Source organism: Martes martes (genome assembly GCF_963455335.1).
Source record: "Martes martes genome assembly, chromosome: 9".
NCBI lineage: Eukaryota > Metazoa > Chordata > Mammalia > Carnivora > Mustelidae > Martes > Martes martes.
The window spans coordinates 28,729,413-28,748,702 of record NC_137896.1 but is presented as its reverse complement, the minus strand read 5'-3'; the positions used below and the strand labels follow the sequence as shown (position 1 = coordinate 28,748,702).

At 41.3% G+C, this 19,290-nt stretch overlaps 1 long non-coding RNA gene across 1 annotated transcript in view; it reads left to right on the top strand.

The window, feature by feature from the left end:
- Window positions 1-14,374, top strand: part of LOC308349303 — a 29,258-nt gene extending 14,884 nt beyond the window's left edge. Inside the window, exon 3 of the long non-coding RNA XR_013967437.1 lies at window positions 11,652-14,374. This is a non-coding gene — a long non-coding RNA (uncharacterized lncRNA). The remainder of the gene's footprint in view (window positions 1-11,651) is intronic.
- The last annotated feature ends 4,916 nt before the right edge of the window (window positions 14,375-19,290 follow it).

Genomic DNA, 19,290 nt, shown 5'->3' with positions numbered 1-19,290 from the left:
CACGGATATAAGATCTTCTCTAATCTCTCTGGGAATATTAATTATAGTAGATTGTTACAAATTCTTTCCTGCTCCTTGTCATTTTCTCTGTTTCCTCAAGTTCATTTTTTTTCCATTTGTTCAAGTCTCTGATTTCCAAGTTAACAGCTTTCCATGTTAGGTGACCTATGGCCCTCTGTTCATATGCGCAAGAACTAGAGCCTTGTGTTTGTAGGTGTTTATTGATTGTGGCTTCATAGACTAAGGGAGACCTAGAAGTTTCATTGGAAGAATCCCCGCAAAATGCCAATTTCTGAAAGTATTTTTCTCTGGACTTGTCAATTTCTCTAGCCAAGGCACTTCTTATCTTCTACCTGCTGGCAGGGAGCTTTTATGTGAGTGGAAGGGAAAGAATGGAGAGTGGTGGAATCTATCTGGCTCAGAGTGGGGGATAATGCCAGGCTCTCCATTCATAATGCGGACTACACTCCATTCCCCAGTGTCCACTCCAACAGCTTCATTTTCTGCTGTACCTGATCTCCCTAAAGTGAGAGCTTTGAGGTCCAACCTTTCCAAATGGCAAATTCTAGTTTTCTGTCCTGATAGAGAAAGACCAAGATTTTCAGCTATGTCTTCCTGTTCCAGCTCAAGCCCTCACTTGTGACATCAGAGCTATGTGGTATTTCTAGTCTCTGAGCCTCTCTGGGGGTACTGAAGTACAAATTGGTTTTCCTCTTGTTGGTTCCCTTCCATCTACCTGGCACAACAGAGAAAACTGAAAGCAATGTTGAAACAGCAAAGTTCTGAAACCAAGAGATTGTGAACATATATCAAAATTTTATTTAACTCCTTAAGGAAGGAACCAGCAGGTTAAAAAAAATTTTAAAAAGTGGTTTGCTGATGCTTGAAAAACAGAAGTGTGTGTGTGTGTGTGTGTGTGTGTGTGTGTACAAACAAACATAAGGTTAATGAAAGGAATTCCAAAGACAATTTGCTAGGTATGATTCAAGACTAGTTAACTTTCAACAGGGCATTAAAATTCAGTGTTTACCCATGCAGCAGCCTATAACACCACAGAACCCACTGGTTTCTAAAGTTAAATTGTAACTATATACGACCATAAAACTGACCCTTCCCTCTTGCTGTGGATCCATTAGATACATTGTGGTAATGAATTACATTCCCCAGGACAGGAGGTTCTACTTCCATTAAACAGGATTTGTGAAGGTGTTTTTCAAAGTACTGGGAAGCAGTCAACCATAACTTTGCCTCTTTTCCACTTGTAGACTCAAGTTCTCTTTCTCCCCTACTTCAGGTAAGAACATGTAATGTATTATTGACATCACTAGCCTGGTCTTGCCGCCTCAGTACCTGTTCTTTTTATCTTTGTGGGGTTTGTGCTCTTTTCTTTCTTTCTTTTTTTTTTCCCCCTAATTTACTGTTATTTTAGTGAGGCTTGGGAAGGAAGCAGGCAAAAATGCTTCAGCACAATTCCCCTTTTTTTAACCACACATTTCTTTCTGTTCTGTCTTCCAAGACTTTCTTGAAACACCTGGCCTTTTGGTTTTTCAGCTTCCTGATGCTTCTGTAGACTTATTACTTTTCCTATTTCATATCTTTTCTGGATTTTGTTGGGAGTTCTCAGCAGGAATAACAGTGTGTATTCAAATATTCTGTTTGCCAGCATTGATGTAGGCCTTTTCCTGATTATATCAGTATTTGGTTTCAAATATCAAAGAGCTCCCTACCTTTGTGGATGGAAGCAAATGGTTCCTATTATTCAGAAAAACTACTGTAACATTGCAAGAATTAGGTATCTTGTCTCCTAACCTCTCCACCCACTTCTTACTCATTCCTACCCATTCATGGAAGGCAGACTTTTGTTTGCTGGTAGTTTGGCCTTTTTTGACTCAGAAGAGTAACCTTTTCAAGTTTTAAGTGCATTGCCTTGTGGGTGTGAGGCCACTGTTAAAATAAACTGCCCAGATGATCTTTTGGAAGGGCTTCACCTCAGCTTTTCAAACTTGAATGGGCACAAGTAGCACTAGGGGGAGCCAGTTATAAATGCACAATCCCAGACTCCACCCCCAGAAGATGGAGTAAGTACCTTGGAATCTACATTTTATGTCAGACTTGGGGCAACACCAGCCTCAAATGAGTAATGCACCAGATGGGTTATAATATATTGAATGAAAATAAATCTATTCATTTATCTTGATGTTAACACAAAACATTTTAGGGGGCGTAGAAAGGAAAGTTCTTCATAGAAGAATGCCAACTAACCAATGTAGAAGGAATGATAGAAATGCAAAGATCATTTTATAAATACATTCTAGTAATAGAATTCCCATTCAGACAGGACTCATCAATGGAAGATAAAACCATTACAGTGAAAGGGGTTGAGAAAAAGGATAATCAAAAGATCTAAAAGTATTACTCATAAAGCCTCTGCCTTTGGCTCAGGTCATGATCTCAGGGTCCTGGGATCGAGCTCCGCATCGGGCTCTCTGCTCAGCGGGGAATCTGCTTCCCTTCCTCTCTCTGCCTGCCTCTCCACCTACTTGTGATCTCTGTCTGTCAAATAAATAAATAAAATCTTTAAAAAAATAATTAAAAGTATTACCCAAAGAATACTTAGTAATTGCAAAGAGGAAAAAGTACCTTTACCATGGAGAGATTTGGTGGTCACCATCTTGACCAGTGGCTTACACTTAGCATCATTACCAACGTGACTGACAAATGTCATGGATGGAGATGGACACAGGTCACTTAATAGTTCTACCACAAATGTGAACCCAGATCTATTATTTTAAGATTTTATTTATTTTATTTGAGAGAGAGAGAGAGAGAGCCCATGAGTGGGGAGGGGAGCAAATGGGGAGGGAGAGGGGACAGGAGAGTGGCAGAGGGGCAGGAAGAGGGACAAGCAGACTCTGCGCTGAATGCAGAGACCGACATGGGGCTCATTCCCACGACCTTGAGATCATGACCTGAGCCAAAACCAAAAGTCAGATGCTTAACTTATTGAGCCACCCAGTTGCCCCAAACACTGATTTATTTTTAGGAAAATCAGGTAAAACCAGGGCCCTGTGCATTATGCTGTCATAGTGATTTTAAACATGATGGCTTATTTAATGGACACAATCAACACTTTGAAACTTTCAGTTCCTTTCTACCACAGCCTCCCCTGTATTCTGAAAGGGACCAGGGAAGACTGGTACAGTCTCTCAGCATCCTCAGTTTTCCGCCTAGATATGTCACCATCCAGGCCTCTGTCATATGAAATGAGTGAGCATGGTCTCTGCCCCATTTCTTAGTTTTTGTTAAGTGTGTCCAGTGCCAAAGTCGTTCTGTGCTAAAGCTGCTGAAATACACCTTGAGCATACTTTCTTACAGGATAGTCCTAAAGACTTTAGACTAAGTCCTTTAGACTGAAAGTCCTTTAGGCTTTCAGCATCTCACCAAGATTTCCTTACATTTAGCCATCCTTACATTTCATAAACTTGCCTTTGGTGTGTAGTGCTTTGATTTACAGTTGACTTTTTATTTTTTTTTATTTTTTTTAAGTCCCATTTTTTTAAGTCCCGTTTTTTTATTTTTATTTTTTTATTATACAGTTGACTTTTTAAAGCCAGTTTTTTATTGTGATAAAATATACATAACATAAAATATACATAACATAAAATTTACCAGTTATAAGTGTGTAGTCCAGTGGCCTTAACTACACTCACATTGTTGTACAACCATCACAAAAGCCATCTCAACAATGGTTCTTATCTTACCCAACTAAAACTCTATACCTATTAAACAGTATCTCACCATATCCCCCTCTCCCCTGACCCTAGCAACCATCACTTGACCTTCTTTCTCTATGACTGCTTGGGGTCCCTCATATAAGTAGAATCATACAGTATTTGGTTTTTTGTGGCTGGCTTATTTCACTTGACTTAAGGTCCTCAACATCCATCCATGCTGTAACAGGTGTCAGAATTTCCTTTTTGAGACTAAAGAATACTCCCTTATATGTATCAGGATCTTTATGTGCAGCCCAAAGTGTCCATATCATAGGTTGGAATTAGATTCTGAGATGGAATTTGGGGTGCAGGATATTTATTATAGGAAAGGAGACAGAAGGGTCCCTAGGTGGCTTAGTCAGTTAAGCATCTGCCTTTGGCTCAGGTCATGATCTCAGGGTCCTGGGATCGAGTCCCACATCAGGCTCCCTGCTCAGTGGGGAGTCTGCTTCTCCCTCTGTGCATGTTCTCTCTCACTCTCCCTCAAATAAATAAAGTCTTTAAAAAAAGAAAAAAGGGAGAGAGAAGCCAGACTGGGAAGAGGAAGAAGTCAAACTGTGGTGCAGGCCTAGTGAAGCCTCAGCCAGTCCAGTAGAGAGCTTCTGAATGAGTACTGCCCAGTAGAGTGTGTTGGTTTATGACCTTGGGAGCATCCCAGCTATAATCTGAAACTGTCCCCCAAATGCAGAGGGCAGAGAGAGACCACAGAAAGAGGCAGGCCACTCCAAGTTGACAGGAGGCAGTTTTAATAAGCAAAGGAACTTAACAAGGTTTGTCTTGAGCAGCAGCAAGACAAATAGATCCCCACACCTGCTCACCAAATCTTCTAAGTTTATACCGAGGCCTTAAGTGGGTTCAGTCACATGTACCATGCACGCATTCTCAACGCCACATCACTATCTCAAGGCTATGTTCTTGGAGTAATCTCTGGGAGCCTGAAAGGCAAGTGGAACCTATTCCAAGGACTAGGGAAGGGGGGAGGAGCCTTGCCAAGGTCCAGTTCATGGGCAAACTGGTGATCATATCTTTTCGATGACCTTTCCCCACAGTGTCCCACATTGAACCAAAAAAGCCAGGCCTGTGTACCCGCCATCGGACCCAGTCTCTAGTCTAGGTAGGCTGCCTTAGGAAGGGCATGACCTTGGAAGAATCAGCTGTCTATGGCTGACGCAGACCCTGAAGGAGCTATGGCTGGCTGCTGACCATGCTGTCTGCAGCTGGGCAGCAAGTCCTTCCTTGAAGGGGGATCTGGGCAGCAAATTGGCCATGTCTACCACAATTCTTCCATCGGATTAGCGTGGTGGTGAGGATTTGATTTATTGCAGGAAATAAGCAAAGAAGATTATTTTTTTCATCTTTGGACATACCCAGGGGTGTTTTGCTGCAAATCAGTAGACTTCAAAGGAAGGCATTGTTAAAAGGGAAATAATTTTCTAAATTCCCATAGCTTTCATTTGATATATCAAGAACTACCAGATTGGAGCATTACTTCCATAGTATGCTTTCAAAACCTAGGCCTTGGCCTGAAGGTATTATGAAGAAGAAGAGGAGAGAGGGGCCACAGAGAGAGGATGTGGAATGCATGAGCCTTAGTCTCTCCATTCTAGACTTCAGTCAGGAGGAAGAGACAGTTTGAGAATTCAGTGAGGCCCCCAAAGCAGGAGGAATCACTCCATTCCACATTGGGGTTCTAGGAGAAAGCCATGTAGAAGAGTGATGCTTGAACCTGCTTGAACCTGGTTCAGAGCAGTGGGCAGAGGGGCCAAGCAGGGATACAGTTTTTACTGGGTTCTTGTAATTCCCATGTATTAGCTAGCAAATGCTTGCTAAGAGCTGGGTGTGGGGGGCTTGGGGGTAAGGGTCTGCATAGGGCAAGAAGAGCTGCTGGCTAGAAGATCACTAAGGAGAGGGGCAGAGGAGGTAGGACAGGGACTCAGAGGTGTCCAAAGGGGAAGCAAAAGCCAACAAGACACTAAGTCACCAGACCCACCTCAAACTGAGAAAGAAAATGGGTTTTTTCAGCTATGGATGTCAGCAGGTAAGAGAGAAGTCCACCTCCCACTGGTCATCCAGTTATCTTCTTTGAAAACAGGATGGATATAAAAACTTAAGAATCTGAACATTCATCCCTAAAAAGATTATTTTAGTCATGCTTCTGCCCTACAATAAACAATCTCAAAATACAATGACTTTTAACAACAACGTTTAGATTCGTAGGTTTGAGGTTCAGTTGCAGCGCTACTGACTTCAATTAGGGTCAGCTGGACTTAGCTCCAGGCCATGGGTACAGTTCAAGTCAGTTCCACAAGTCTCCTTGTTCTGGGACCAGCAGTTACTATGATATGCTCTTCTCATGACAGAAGACATGATTGCAAAAGGCCAAGCCAAACCATGCTCACATTTAAAGCCTGTTTTCTCAGAGCACCTGAGTAGCACAATTGGTTAAGTGTCTGACCTTTGGTTTCTGCTCAGGTCATGATCTCAGGGTCATGGGTTGAAGCCCCATGTCAGGACTCCACACTTGGCTCAGAGTCTGCTTAGGATTCTGTCTCCTCCCTCTGTGCCTCTTGCTCATGTGCGCTCGCTCTTGCTCTCTCTCTCTCAAATAAAGAGGGCACTTGGGTGGCTCAGTCAGTTAAGTGTCTGACCTCAGCTGAGGTCATGATCCCAGGGTCCTAGGATAGAGCCCCACTTTGGGCTCCCTGCTCAGTGGGAAGCCTGCTTCTCCCTCTCCTGTTCCCCGTGCTCGTGTTCTGTCTCTCTGTCAAATCAGTCAACCAATCAATCAGTCAGTCCTACAAAAATAAAGGCTCTATTCTCATCGATTAAGGGTCCAACTCTTGGTTTTGGCTCAGGTCATGATCTCAGAGTTGTGAGACTGAGCCCCGCCTCGGGATCCACGCTCAGCACAGAATGTGCCTGACATTCTCTCCCTCTCTCTATACCCCTACCCCTGCTAGCACTCTCTCTCTCTCTCTCTCCACTCTCTCTCAAATAAAATCTTTAAAGCCTCTTTTTTCATATCCACTAACATCGTGTTGACCAACATAAGTCTCATAGCCAAGTCCAAAGTCCATGGGGAAGGAATGAATAAGTTTGTCAGGGAAGGAATAAAGGACTGGGAATAACAATCCATTCTATTCTAGGAACTAGGCATAACCTAAAAGAACTGTCCAAATAATTATATTAGATTAAGTTTGCTCAACAGGACAAACTTCATTTTTTTCCTATTACCCAGTAGATGAGACTTGTCTTGGGTCAAGTTCCCCTAAAAGCAGAGGTTAAGGTGGGGATTCTTGTGTACCTAATTTATTGAGAAAGTGTTCTCAGGAGAAACATGTCAGGAGGTAAAACAAGGATTAAAAAAAAGGGGTGGGGGAGGAAGAAGATCAGGAATGAAGAATGTGTATCAGGGAGAGAGTAAAGAATGGGACCTCAGCTCGGGTCTGGTTTCAGCCTAATTCCACTGGAGAGCTCTGGAGTGAGAATCCTATCACAGAGTTATTCTCCTTGAGGCAAGAGCTAGGCTTTTTTACCCCTGTGTCAGTAAATCCTGGTTGTCTCCCTCTTCCCTGGGGCGGGTATAAGCTCCCAGGCATTTCTTTGTGAGGCGGCAACTCTAGGCCAAAGGCAATTCTCTGAAGAAGGGTGCAGCTATGATCTGAGATCAAAACTAACTCCAACTAGGATTCGGTGTGCTAGCTAGGTTATGGGATCTGGCAGGGATGCCAACATCATCTAACAGAGCGTGTGTGAGAGACCATATGAAAATAAAATTACAATGTTTTCTTCGCATACACAGAGCAAATACTGCTGCTTCTTTCCATTTTCCCCCTTCCTTTACCGAAAAGAGAAACGGACAAGATAATCTCGCTGATCCAGAATAAAAATTAAATTTCTCAGACTCCTTTCTAACGAGGTGTGGCCCTTTAATGAGGTTCTGAACACCACATGAAGGCAAACTGTCATTGGGAAGCTTCCTGAGGAGAAAGCCAGTGTCGCCCTTTGCTCCTTTGTCCTTCCCCCCACTCTGCTGGATTGAATGCATATCCGATGGCTGGTACAGGAACAACCATTAGGCGCTGTGAGGTGACCTGGGAAATGCAGGCCGGCAGAACCGTAAGTTAGAAGGGGCCCTGGTTTCTCAGATTGCCATGAGATATAGGAAGATACAATCTTCTACCCAGGTTAAACTACTGTTTTAGTGGTTTTAACTTTTACAGGGTTAACTTTTAAAGGGTAAACTTATTCACAGCATAGTATAACCCTAATCAGTCTAACATTCAAGTCAAATTAAAAATGGATTTGAAAACCTGTTACATATATTTTGCCAAAGCCCCCTCCAGCAAGACTATGCCCATTTGTACTCTATTCAGCAGGTATCAGAAAGTTCATTTCTCTATACTGGCTATTATTTTTTTAGGATAAGTTAATTTTATAAGCAAAAATCGATCTTATAGTTGTTTTAATTTTCCTTTCCTGGATTTCTGGTCAGGCTGAACACATTTTCATCTTTTTTTTTCTTTTTGGCCATTTGTATTTCTTCCTTTGTAAATTTCCTGTTTGTATCATTTGTCCATTTTCCTTTTTTTTTTTTTAAGATTTTATTTATTTAACAGAGAGGGATCACAAGTAGGCAGAGAGGCAGGCAGAGAGAGAGAGAGAGGAAAGCAGGCTCCCTGCTGAGCAGATAGCCCGATTCGGGGCTCGATCCCAGGACACTGAGATCATGACCTGAGCTGAAGGCAGAGGCTTAACCCACTGAGCCACGCAGGTGCCCCTCATTTGTCCATTTTCTGTGGGGAAGTTTATATTTTCATAGTGAAGTGTATGATGAAAACAAAAGTTTGTATAATAAATACCTGGTACCACTCACCTAAATGGACAAATGCTGATATTTTGTCCTATTTGAATCAAATCTTCTTTCAAAGAACTACAACACTGTAGATGATGTATACACCAAATTTACCTTCCCCTGTCTCAAAAACAGCAACTATCATGTTTTTTTGTTTGTTTCTTTTAATATTAGGACTTATTTGTTTATAGTACACTCAGTACCCAAGGTAGGCCCTGAACTCACAGCCAGGTGATCAAGAGTCGCATGCTTTCCCAAATGAGCCAGCCAGGCACCCCGCAACTGTCATGTTTTTATACTTTTGCTGCAATATACAAAGTATCATTTCACACTATGTTTATTTTAATTTACATCAGTGGTCTCAACTAGACTGGGTCACAGGTTGCCCAGATACTTGGTTACATAATAATTTTAGGTGTGTCTGTGAGAGTGTTTCTAGACCAGATTAACATTGTAATCAGTAGACGGAGGGAAGAAAATTGCCCTCCCCAATGTGGGTGGGCATCATCCTATCCATTGAGAGACCCAACAGAACAAAAGATGGAGGAAGAATTCACTCTACCTGGCTGAATGAGCTAGGACATCAGTCTTCTGCTCTGAGACTGGAATTTTTAAGCCATCAGCTCTCCTGATTCTCAGACCTCAGACTCAGGCTGGAACTATGCCACCAGGGTCTGGGCCTCCAACTTGCAGACAGCAGATCGTGAGACTTCTTAGCTTCCATTAACTGCATGAACCAATTCCTCGTAATAGTTCATTTATGTGTGTGTGTGTGTATGTATATACATACATATATATATGAGTATACATTTATATGTATGGTTTCTCTGGAGAATTCTAATACAGGTGTTATATTGCAAATATTCTTTTGTAGCTCATTGAACTCTGTATTTCTGAGACTTATTCATATTCATTTAATTGAATAACAGTGAATGAATATTCCACATTTGATTCATATTTCATATTTGATCCCCTATTGATGGATATTAAATCCCCTGTCCCAAACTTTACTATTACAAACAATGTGCTATAAACATCTTTGGACTTAGTTCATGTGTTCCCATATGAGTTTCTTAAGGGGTGCCTGGCTGGCTCAGTTAGAAGAGCATGTGATTCTTGATCTTGGGGTTGTGGGTTCAAGCCCCACATTGGGTGTAGAGATAAAAAACAAAACAAAACAAAACAAAACCACCACACCTAAAAAAAAGAGTTTCTTTAGAAATAGGGTTGTTGGCTTATACAGACATGCAAACATCTTCTACTTTACTAAATATTATTAAATTGCTGTCCAAGGTGGTTATATCATTTTATACTCCCACCAAAAGTGTGTAAGAGTTTCCATTTTTCCATATTCTGGCAACACAAAATAATGTCAAGCTTTTAAATATTGCTCCCTCCCCCCCAAAAATATTATTTTCCAAATTAATGGGTATGATAGTATCTCATTATTTTAATTTTCCTTTCCCTCATTCCTAATGATGTTGAGCAAACTTATGTATGTTTATTGAGTTTCTGCATCTTTGAATTGCCACCTCTTTGTGCATTTTTATATTGGGTAGTTTGTCATTTTTATTGCTTTATAGAATTCTTTGATACAATCTGTCAGTGATATTCATTGCAAATATCTCCTCCCAGTGTGTGTCTTGCCTTTAAAAAAAAAAAGCTTTATTGAGAAATAATTCACATACCATAGAATTCACCCATTTAAAGTGTACAATTCATTGGGTTTTAGAGTCACAGAGTTGTGCAGCCATCACCACAGTCTGATTTTAGAGGATGTTCATCATCTCTAAAAAAAATCCTATAGTTATTAGCAGTCACTGTTCATTCTCCCTCTCCTCCCAGCCCCTGGCAACTACTAATCTCCCTCTGTCTCTATAGATTTGCTTACTTTGAAACTTTCATAAAAATGGAATCATACAGAGGCGCCTGGGTGGCTCAGTCAGTTAAGTGTCTGAGTCTTGCTTTCAGCTCAGGTCATGATCTTGGGGTTCTGGGCTCCAGCCCTGCATGGGACTCCCCACTCAAGAGGGAGTCTGCTTGTCTCTTTCTCCCTCTGCCCCTCCCCACCCTAGTTATGCTCTTTCTCTCTCTCTCTTTCAAATAAATAAATAAATATTTTGGGCTGCCTAGATGGCTCACTCAGTGGGGCATCTGCCTTTGCCTTGGGTCGGGGTGGATCCTGGGATCAGGCCCTGCATTGGGCTCCCTGCTCAGCAGAAAGTCTGCTTCTCCCTCTCCCTGCTCATGCTTTCTTTCTCATTCTCTCTCTCTCTCTCTCTCAAATAAATACAATAAAATAAAAATCTTTTTAAAAAATGGAATCCTACAATATGCAATGTTTTGCAACTGGCATCTTTCACTTAGCATAATCCTTTCAGGTTACACCCATGTTATATAGCATGGATGGTGACCACGTGTTGTACATATGTTTTAAGTTTTGATTTGATCAAATATATCTGTCTTTTCTGTAGATTTCCAGTTTTTGTCTTTTTAAAAAATCCTTCCCTTTCCCTGAATTATAAAAATATTCTCTAATAATTTGAAGTTTCCATTTTTCATATTTAAATTATCTGCAGTTTATATTGTAATTATGTCACACTAAGATTTAATTCTTTGCAAATGGTAGTCAGTTGTTCAGCACTGATTATTGAATAGTCCACCGATTCCCCCATGCTTTGTCATACCCTGTTTATTACACAGTGAGGTCTCATATATGTTTCGATCTGTTTTCCTCTCCCTGTGCCATTATGATAGCTTTAGAATAAATCTTTACTAATAGCTTTATAACAAATCCAACTAGTTGGTAGGGCAAGGTCCCTCTCCTTGTTCTTCTCTTCCATAACTAGATTTGCTGTTAATGACCATAGAGATCAGTTAAGTTCCATTAAAAATATCCTGTTAGGATTTTGTTGGACATTGCATTTAGCTCATAGAGTAATTTGGGAGAAATTAACATTGTCGTGAGCATTTGAATAAACGTGGGCTGTATTACCTCCTAATACATCTGTTTCATTTTGTAGTCCTCCTTTTCCTCTTGCTCAGAAGGAAATCCTGAGATAAGAATTTGAACACAAGTACCTATTTTGGGAGATAATACCAGGAAAACCCAGCTGGAGAGTGGGGAAGAGATTCCAGGCAAGGAAAGCAGCCAATGAAGTGTCCATTCTCAAGCAAGTAATCACTGTGGGCAACAGAAGTTCAGTCCTACTGAGGAGCCTTCAGAAACACTGTGGAGTATGTGCCTTGGAGTCATCCTACATAGGGAGCAAGAACTCAGGGTATTTATAACAGCCTGCTGATATGGAAGGTGGGCCAACATGCAGGGAAGTGGTACATGCCAAGGAGCACCAGCAGTGTCTGCTAAACCACCAAAGGGTCTTTTGAAAACTCCGGGAAAAAAACAAGTCTTTCACCCGCCTAAAGTCTTTTCCTGTAGAAAAATCCAAAATTGTTGGCCTGGCCTATAGGTTTCTCCACACTGACTACCAGCTCCTTTCCTGCCTCACCCACCACCTCCTTTTCCAGGAAGTCTTATCTCTACCCACATCGAACCACTGTCCATCTGCTCCCTCAGAAGCAGCCAGTTTCTGTCAAACCCTCACTTCTTTGCATTCATTGTTTTCTCTGCCTCTAATGCCCTTCCCTTATTCTCTTCCTAGAAAACGATTCTAGAACACGGTGATTAGGAAAGGGGCAATGGGGAAAGACAGAGCTAGAATCAAAACTCAGTTCTAATGTAGCCAGCATTTGCTTTGCTTAGTGAACACTGCCAAATGAGGGGATATGAAGTTGGTCAGGCCTGAGGGTTTGTGAGAAATGATGATGGAACACTGGGGAAGAATAAAAGAGGTTTAGGGACCTGGGTAGCTCAGTCAGTTTGAACATCAGACTCTCCTTTTTGGCTCAGGTCCATGGTCTCAGGGCTGTGAGCCTGTAAGGGCTCTGTGCTCAGTGCAGAGTCTGCTTGAGATTCTCTCTCCCACCCCATGCTCTCTCTCTCTCTCTCAAATAAATAAAATCTTTTAAGGGGCGCCTGGGTGGCTCAGTGGGTTAAAGCCTCTGCCTTCAGCTCAGGTCATGATCCCAGGGTCCTGGGATCGAGCCCCACATCGGGCTCTCTGTTCAGCAGGGAGCCTGCTTCCCTTTCTCTCTGCCTGCCTCTCTGCTACTTGTGATCTCTGTCTGTCAAATAAGTAAATAAAATCTTTTAAAAAATAAATAAATAAAATCTTTTTAAAAATATGTTCAAGGAGGGCTGAGGAGATTTGCCATCTGAGCTATGATGTTTCTCTTTATTGTTTCTCTATGGAAATTGTGAAAATTTTTAAATTATTTGTCAAGGGAAAAACCTGTTCTGGTACTTATTTGGGCAAGCCACTTAATCTTTCTGAAGCTCAGTTTTGTTATTTGTATATAGGAAATATCCCTAATTCTTATCTTTTAAAATTATAGTGAGATATATTAGTTATCTATTGCTGCATTAAAAATTACCCCCAACTGCAGTGACTTGTTTTTTGTTTTGTTTTGTTTTAACTGCAGTGACTTGTAACAACAACAATAACAACAACAAAACCACATTTATTACCTGAAGCAGTTTTTGTGGGTCAGAAATTCAGGAGCAGATTGTTTTCTACCACTGGCTCTCTGAGATGCTGCAGTCAGGATGTCAACTGAGGCTGTAGTCATCTGAAGGTTTCACGGGCTGGAAGATGTGCTTCCAAGATGACACAGTCACGTGACTGTCAAGTTGATGTTGGGTTTTGACAGGAGGCCTCAGTTTCTCACCATGTAAGTCTCTTAACATAGCTTATTTTTTTAATATTTTATTTATTTGAGAGAGAAGCACAAGCACGGGGGCAGAGGGAGAGGGAGAAGTAGACTCCCCTTGCTGAGCAAGGAGCCTGACCTGGGGCTCAATCCCAGGATCTTGAGTTCATAACCTGAGCAGAAGGCAGACATTTAACTGACTGAGCCACCTAGGTGCCTCTTAATAGAGCTTCTTGAGTGTCCTCACAGAATGGCAGCTGCCTCTCTCTAGAACAGGTGCATATATCCTTAATGACCAAGGTTTGGAAGTCATACAGTGTGACTTTTGCCAAACTCTGGTGCTCACAGGTCAGAAATGATTCAGTGTTGGAGAAGACTACATACTGCGGTGTGAATAAAGGAGCTGAGGATCACTGGAGGCCATCTTGGAGGTTGGCTACCACCAAAGTGTTCATGAAAGGTGCTTAGACCACGTTGTTCTCGAATAATAGCTCTTTATTATCATTCATCCTCTGGCCCCCTGCACCAAGGTCACTTCTGAGTAGCCTTCCAGACTGCCATAGGCAGTTATGAAGTAGCCTTGCTAGAAAAATTCAAAATTTAGTGTGTTCAAACTTTCATTACTTTGCATCTTCAGGATTCTGATTTGAGGCATTGAGGGGAAGGGGAATCCTTATCCAGGTAAGGTCTCGTAGCTGGTCTAGGCCTTCGTAACTCACGCTATTCCCCTACTCCCAGACACCATAGCCAGCCACATTTACCTCTTAAATAAATGAAAAAAAATTAAACTTCATGAAAATTATAACATTCTCATCCACAAAAGACACCCTTCAGAAAATGAAAATGCAACCCCCAACTGGGAGAAAATGTTCCCATTGCATCTTAGCCACTAGAGCACCAGAGAGTGTCTTTACCTGATGTGTATATTCCAAGAAATGATACATATCCAAAATACATACAGAATTCCTTTAACTCAGCAATAAAATACAAACAAACCGATTTTTTAAAGTGGACAAAATACTTGAAAGTCACTTCACAGCTGAAGAAATTCAGCTAGTAAATAGAACATGAAAAGGTACCCCACATTATTAATTACTAGGGGAAAATGCAAATTAAAACTGCAGTGGAAATCACTGCATACCCAGGAGAATGGCTAAAATTAAAGATCGATTCTGGTAAGTGTTAGTGAGGATGTGGAGCAACTACAAGTGTAAAATGGCACAATCACTTTGGAAAACTGTTGGTTTTTTATTTATTTTTTTTAAGATTTTATTTATTTAGGGCACCTGGGTGGCTCAGTAGGTTAAAGCCTCTGCCTTCGGCTCAGGTCATGATCTCAGGGTTCTGGGATCGAGTCCCGCATAAGGTCTCTGCTCAGCAGGGAGCCTACTTCCTCCTCTCTCTCTCTCTCTGCCTGCCTCTCTGCCTACTCGTGATCTTTCTCTGTCAAATAAATAAATAAATAAATCTTAAAAAAATTTAAAAAAAAAAGATTTTATTTATTTATTTGTCAGAGAAAGAGCACAAGCAGGGGGAGCAGCAGAGGAAGAAGCAGGCTCCCCACTGAGGAAGGAGCCTGATGTGGGACTTGATCTCAGGACCCCGAAATCATGACCAGAGCCCAAGGCAGATGCTTAACCTCCTGAGCCACCCAGGCATTCCGATGGCTTTTTATAAAGATTTATAAATACGGGGTCCTGGAATCAGTCCCGCATTGGGCTCCTGGTCCAGCAGGGAGACTGCTTCTCCCTCTACTTGGTGCTCCCCCGCCTGTGCTTGCACTCTCTCTCTCTCTCTCTCTGACAAATAAAAAAAAGGATAAATAAATATACACATACCTTTTGATGCAGCAATTCTACTCCCAAGTATTTACCCATGCAAAATTAAAACATATGGTCACATGAAGAATTAACATGTTTATAGGAGTTTGTACATAATTTCTCCAAACTCAACAACTCAAATGTCTATCAACTAGTAAATGGATAAATTGTTATGTCCAAACTGTGGAATACAGTAAATACATCAGTAAAAAGGAATAGTCTACCGATACATACAACAAGTTAAATCAATCTCAAATCATGATGCTGATTCTGTTTATGTAAATTTAAAAAGAAGACAAAACTAATCTATGGCTATTAGGATCTAATCAGTGGTTGCCTGGGGCCAGGGTGGGGAATTTGGCTGCAAAGGTGCCCCAGGAAACTTCCTATGGTCATGGAAACGTCCTGAGTACTGACTGGGAAGGAATGATCCTACAACTATATACTTCGTCAAAACTGATTGAACTGTACATTTTCTTACCCATTTTATTCTAGAGAAATTGTACCTCCATTAAAAAAAAAAAAAAGATTATTGGGGCACCTGGGTGGCTCAGTGGGTTAAAGCCTCTGCCTTCAGCTCGGCTCGGGTTGTGATCCCGGGATCCTGGGATCGAGCCCCCAGTCGGGCTCTCTGCTCAGCAGGGAGCCTGCTTTCCCCCTGTCTCTGCCTGCCTCTGTGCCTACTTGTGGTCTTTGTCAAGTAAATAAATAAAATCTTTTAAAAAAAAAGATTATTGGGGATAAACTTTTCAAAGACCCTAATTAAATGGATTACATATAATACCTCAGATCATCCATGAGGAGGGTCGCCAGATTTAGCAATAAAAAAACAGGGGCCCCTGTTAAATTTGAATTATAGCTAATTGTTTATGCCTATGTACATTGATATAAAAGAAAACTATTGCATAGGATATATACTGAAAGGTACTTGTTATTTAAAGGAAATAAATTGTAAGTAACTTATATACTTCTTCCTTTAATTGTATTTTTCTGACCTTTTGTTTCTTTTTAATAGTTCCTTGTTTTGGGGTGCCTGGGTGGCTCAGTGGGTTAAGCCTCTGCCTTCAGCTCAGGTCATGATCTCAGGGTCCTGGGATCGAGCTCCACGTTGGGCTCTCTGCTCAGCAGGGAGCCTGTTTCCCCCTCTCTTTCTGCCTGCTGCTCTGCCTACTTGTGATCTCTCTGTCAAATAAATAAATAAAAATCTTTTAAAAAATAGTCACTTGTTTTGTGGAATTTGCTTATGAAATTCCTTACAGATGCAATCTATATTCATTTTCTTTGTATCATAGCTTCTACAATGGTCACATATAACTTCTTTAGTTCTTTTGTCTATTGACGATTCATTAATAAGAAAACATGCTCAACATTAGCATTATGGGCCAGTACACTGAACAGGTACTAGGATAAAGTTAACGACCTTGAAAACTGCTCTTCAAGTTTGGTTTGCTGAAGCAGATACCATCTTTCACAACATGACTTGCTTTTCTGATCTTCGGTATTATGTTGCATCTCTTACCCAGTAACTTTTTTTTTTAAAGATTTATTTATTACTTATTTATTTCAAGAGAGAGACAGTGGAGGGGGTGGGGCCAGGGAGAGAGAGTCTTAAGCAGACTTCATGTTGAGTGTAGAGCCAGATGTAGGGCTCAGTCTCACAACCCTGAGATCATGACCTGAGCCAATACCAAGAGTCCAGCACTTAACTGACTAAGCCACCCAGGGGCCCCAGTCAATAACTTTTTTTTTTAAAAGATTTTATTTATTTATTTGACAGACAGAGATCACAAGTAGGCAGAAAGTCAGGCAGAGAGAGAGAGAGAGAGGGAGGAGGAAGCAGGCTCCCCTCTGAGCAGGGAGCCCAAAGCGAGACTCAATCCCAGGACTCTGAGATCATGACCTGAGCTGAAGGCAGAGACTTTAACCCACTGAGCCCCCCAGGCGCCCTGCCAGTCAATAACTTTTTAAAACACTGTCCCCTGACAAAAAACAACATTGTCATTAATTTTTACTCCTTTCTTCTTCAATACGACACAGGATGATTCCACTTGTTCCCATGCTGTCAGATAGGAGTATTTAGCAATATCCCTATAAAAGAATCAAATTCCTTATGAGATGAAATCCATTTCAAAAGGCAGCCATGACAACTATTTCAAGAATTATCCACTTCAACATTGGGGAAGGTATGTGCTATGGTGAGTGCCCTGAAGTGTAAACCTGGCAATTCACAGACCTGTACCCCTGGGGCTAATAATACATTATATGTTAATTTAAAAAAAAAAGAATTATCCACTTCAATTCAGAATTTCTCTTCCTTTTCATAAGTAATGTCCCTTTTAAGCACAGCCTTGATACTTAAAGGGATAAATTTTCATTCATCAGTCATTCCTTTAATACATTCAAGAGTTCCCTTAAGCAACGGGGTGCTGCAATGACACTTTTCTTTCAGTTTGCGTGATTCTGTTGCCAAGGAGATATTGTATACTATGAAAAAGAAATAAATGGGTTTCCCTTAATGGATTATTCCTAAAATGGATAAGAATTTGGGAGCTTTTTTAAAGAATTAAAGTAAGATTCCAGTGCTTTAAACAAATTGAGGATTCTCTCAACTCCACTTATTAAAGAGAGCCAACGAGAGAAACGAAGAACATTCAGTGCCAGCAAAATCACAAAAATCCATTAATTGTTCACTTTGAACTGTATAAACGCTGGCAGAAGAGAACAATTTCATGACAATTACATCAAAGCAATGGAAGGATAAGAGCTGGTGTTAGAGCAGCCTCACGTACAATATGAGCAAGACAGCCAACAGCTCCCATAGACTCATTCATGCTTTACCTTCTTTTTTTTTTTTTAAGATTTATTTATTTGACAGAGACAGCAAGAGAGGGAACACAAGCAGGGGGTGTGGGGGAGGGAAAAGCAGGCTTCCCTTCCCAGCAGGGTTTGATCCCAGGACCCTGGGATCAGGAACTCAGCTGAAGGCAGACGCTTGATGACTGAGCCCCCCGGGCACCCCCATGCTTTCCTTTCAACTTTGAATAAACAATGTCTGTCAATATCTACCAACATTTGTATTTGTGTTATCTCCACCAAAAGCAGTACAATTTTCCTTATTAACTCCTACCTCAGAGAGTCTACAAAAATTTGCTCTTGTTTCTGAGGTCTCATCTGGAAGGGATTTTACTCAAAAGAGCCTTACAAGTGAACCTTTTCACAAGAAGAGTATTGCACAAAGGGAAAATTTCCCTGCATTGTCATTACTTGCATTCGTGATGATGCTGTGAAAAGATGAAGCATTTAGTTTTTTTTTTAAAGATTTTATTAATTTATGGAGCACCTGGGTGGCTCAGTGGGTTAAAGCCTCTGCCTTCGGCTCTTCCTTCATGATCCCAGGGTGCTCGGATCGAGCCCCGCATCGGGCTCTCCACTCGGCGGGGAGCCTGCTTCCTCCTACCCCTCTGCCTGCCTCTCTGCCTACTTGTGATCTCTCTCTCTGTCAAATAAATAAATAAAATCTTTTTTAAAAAGATTTTTTTAAAGATTTTTTAAAAATTTATTTGAAAGACAGAGATCACAAGTAGGCAGAGAGGCAGGCAAAAGGAATTACATCTTTTATGTTTAGCTGTTAGTATATGCTAGTTTATATCTGACTTTATACCATTTTCTTTTCTTAAGATTTTATTTGATTTTATCTTAAAGATTTATTTATGAGAGAGAGAGAGAGAGTGCACACAAGTGGGAGGGGCGGGGGGTGAAGAGAGAATCTCAAGCAGACTCCAAGCTGAGTACAGAGGCCTACGTGGGGCTCAATCCCATGACCCTGAGATCATGACCTGAACCAAAACCAGTAGTCGGATGCTCAATTGACTGCACCACCCAGGAACCCCTAAGATTTTATTTTTTTAAGACTTTATTTATTTTCGAGAGAGAGAGAGAGAGAGCACACACACAAGTGTGGGGGGAGAGGCAGAGGAAGAAGCAGACACTCTGCTGAGCAGGAAGCATGATACAGGACTTGATCCCAGGACACTGGTATCATGATTTGAGCTGAAGGCAGACACTTAACTGA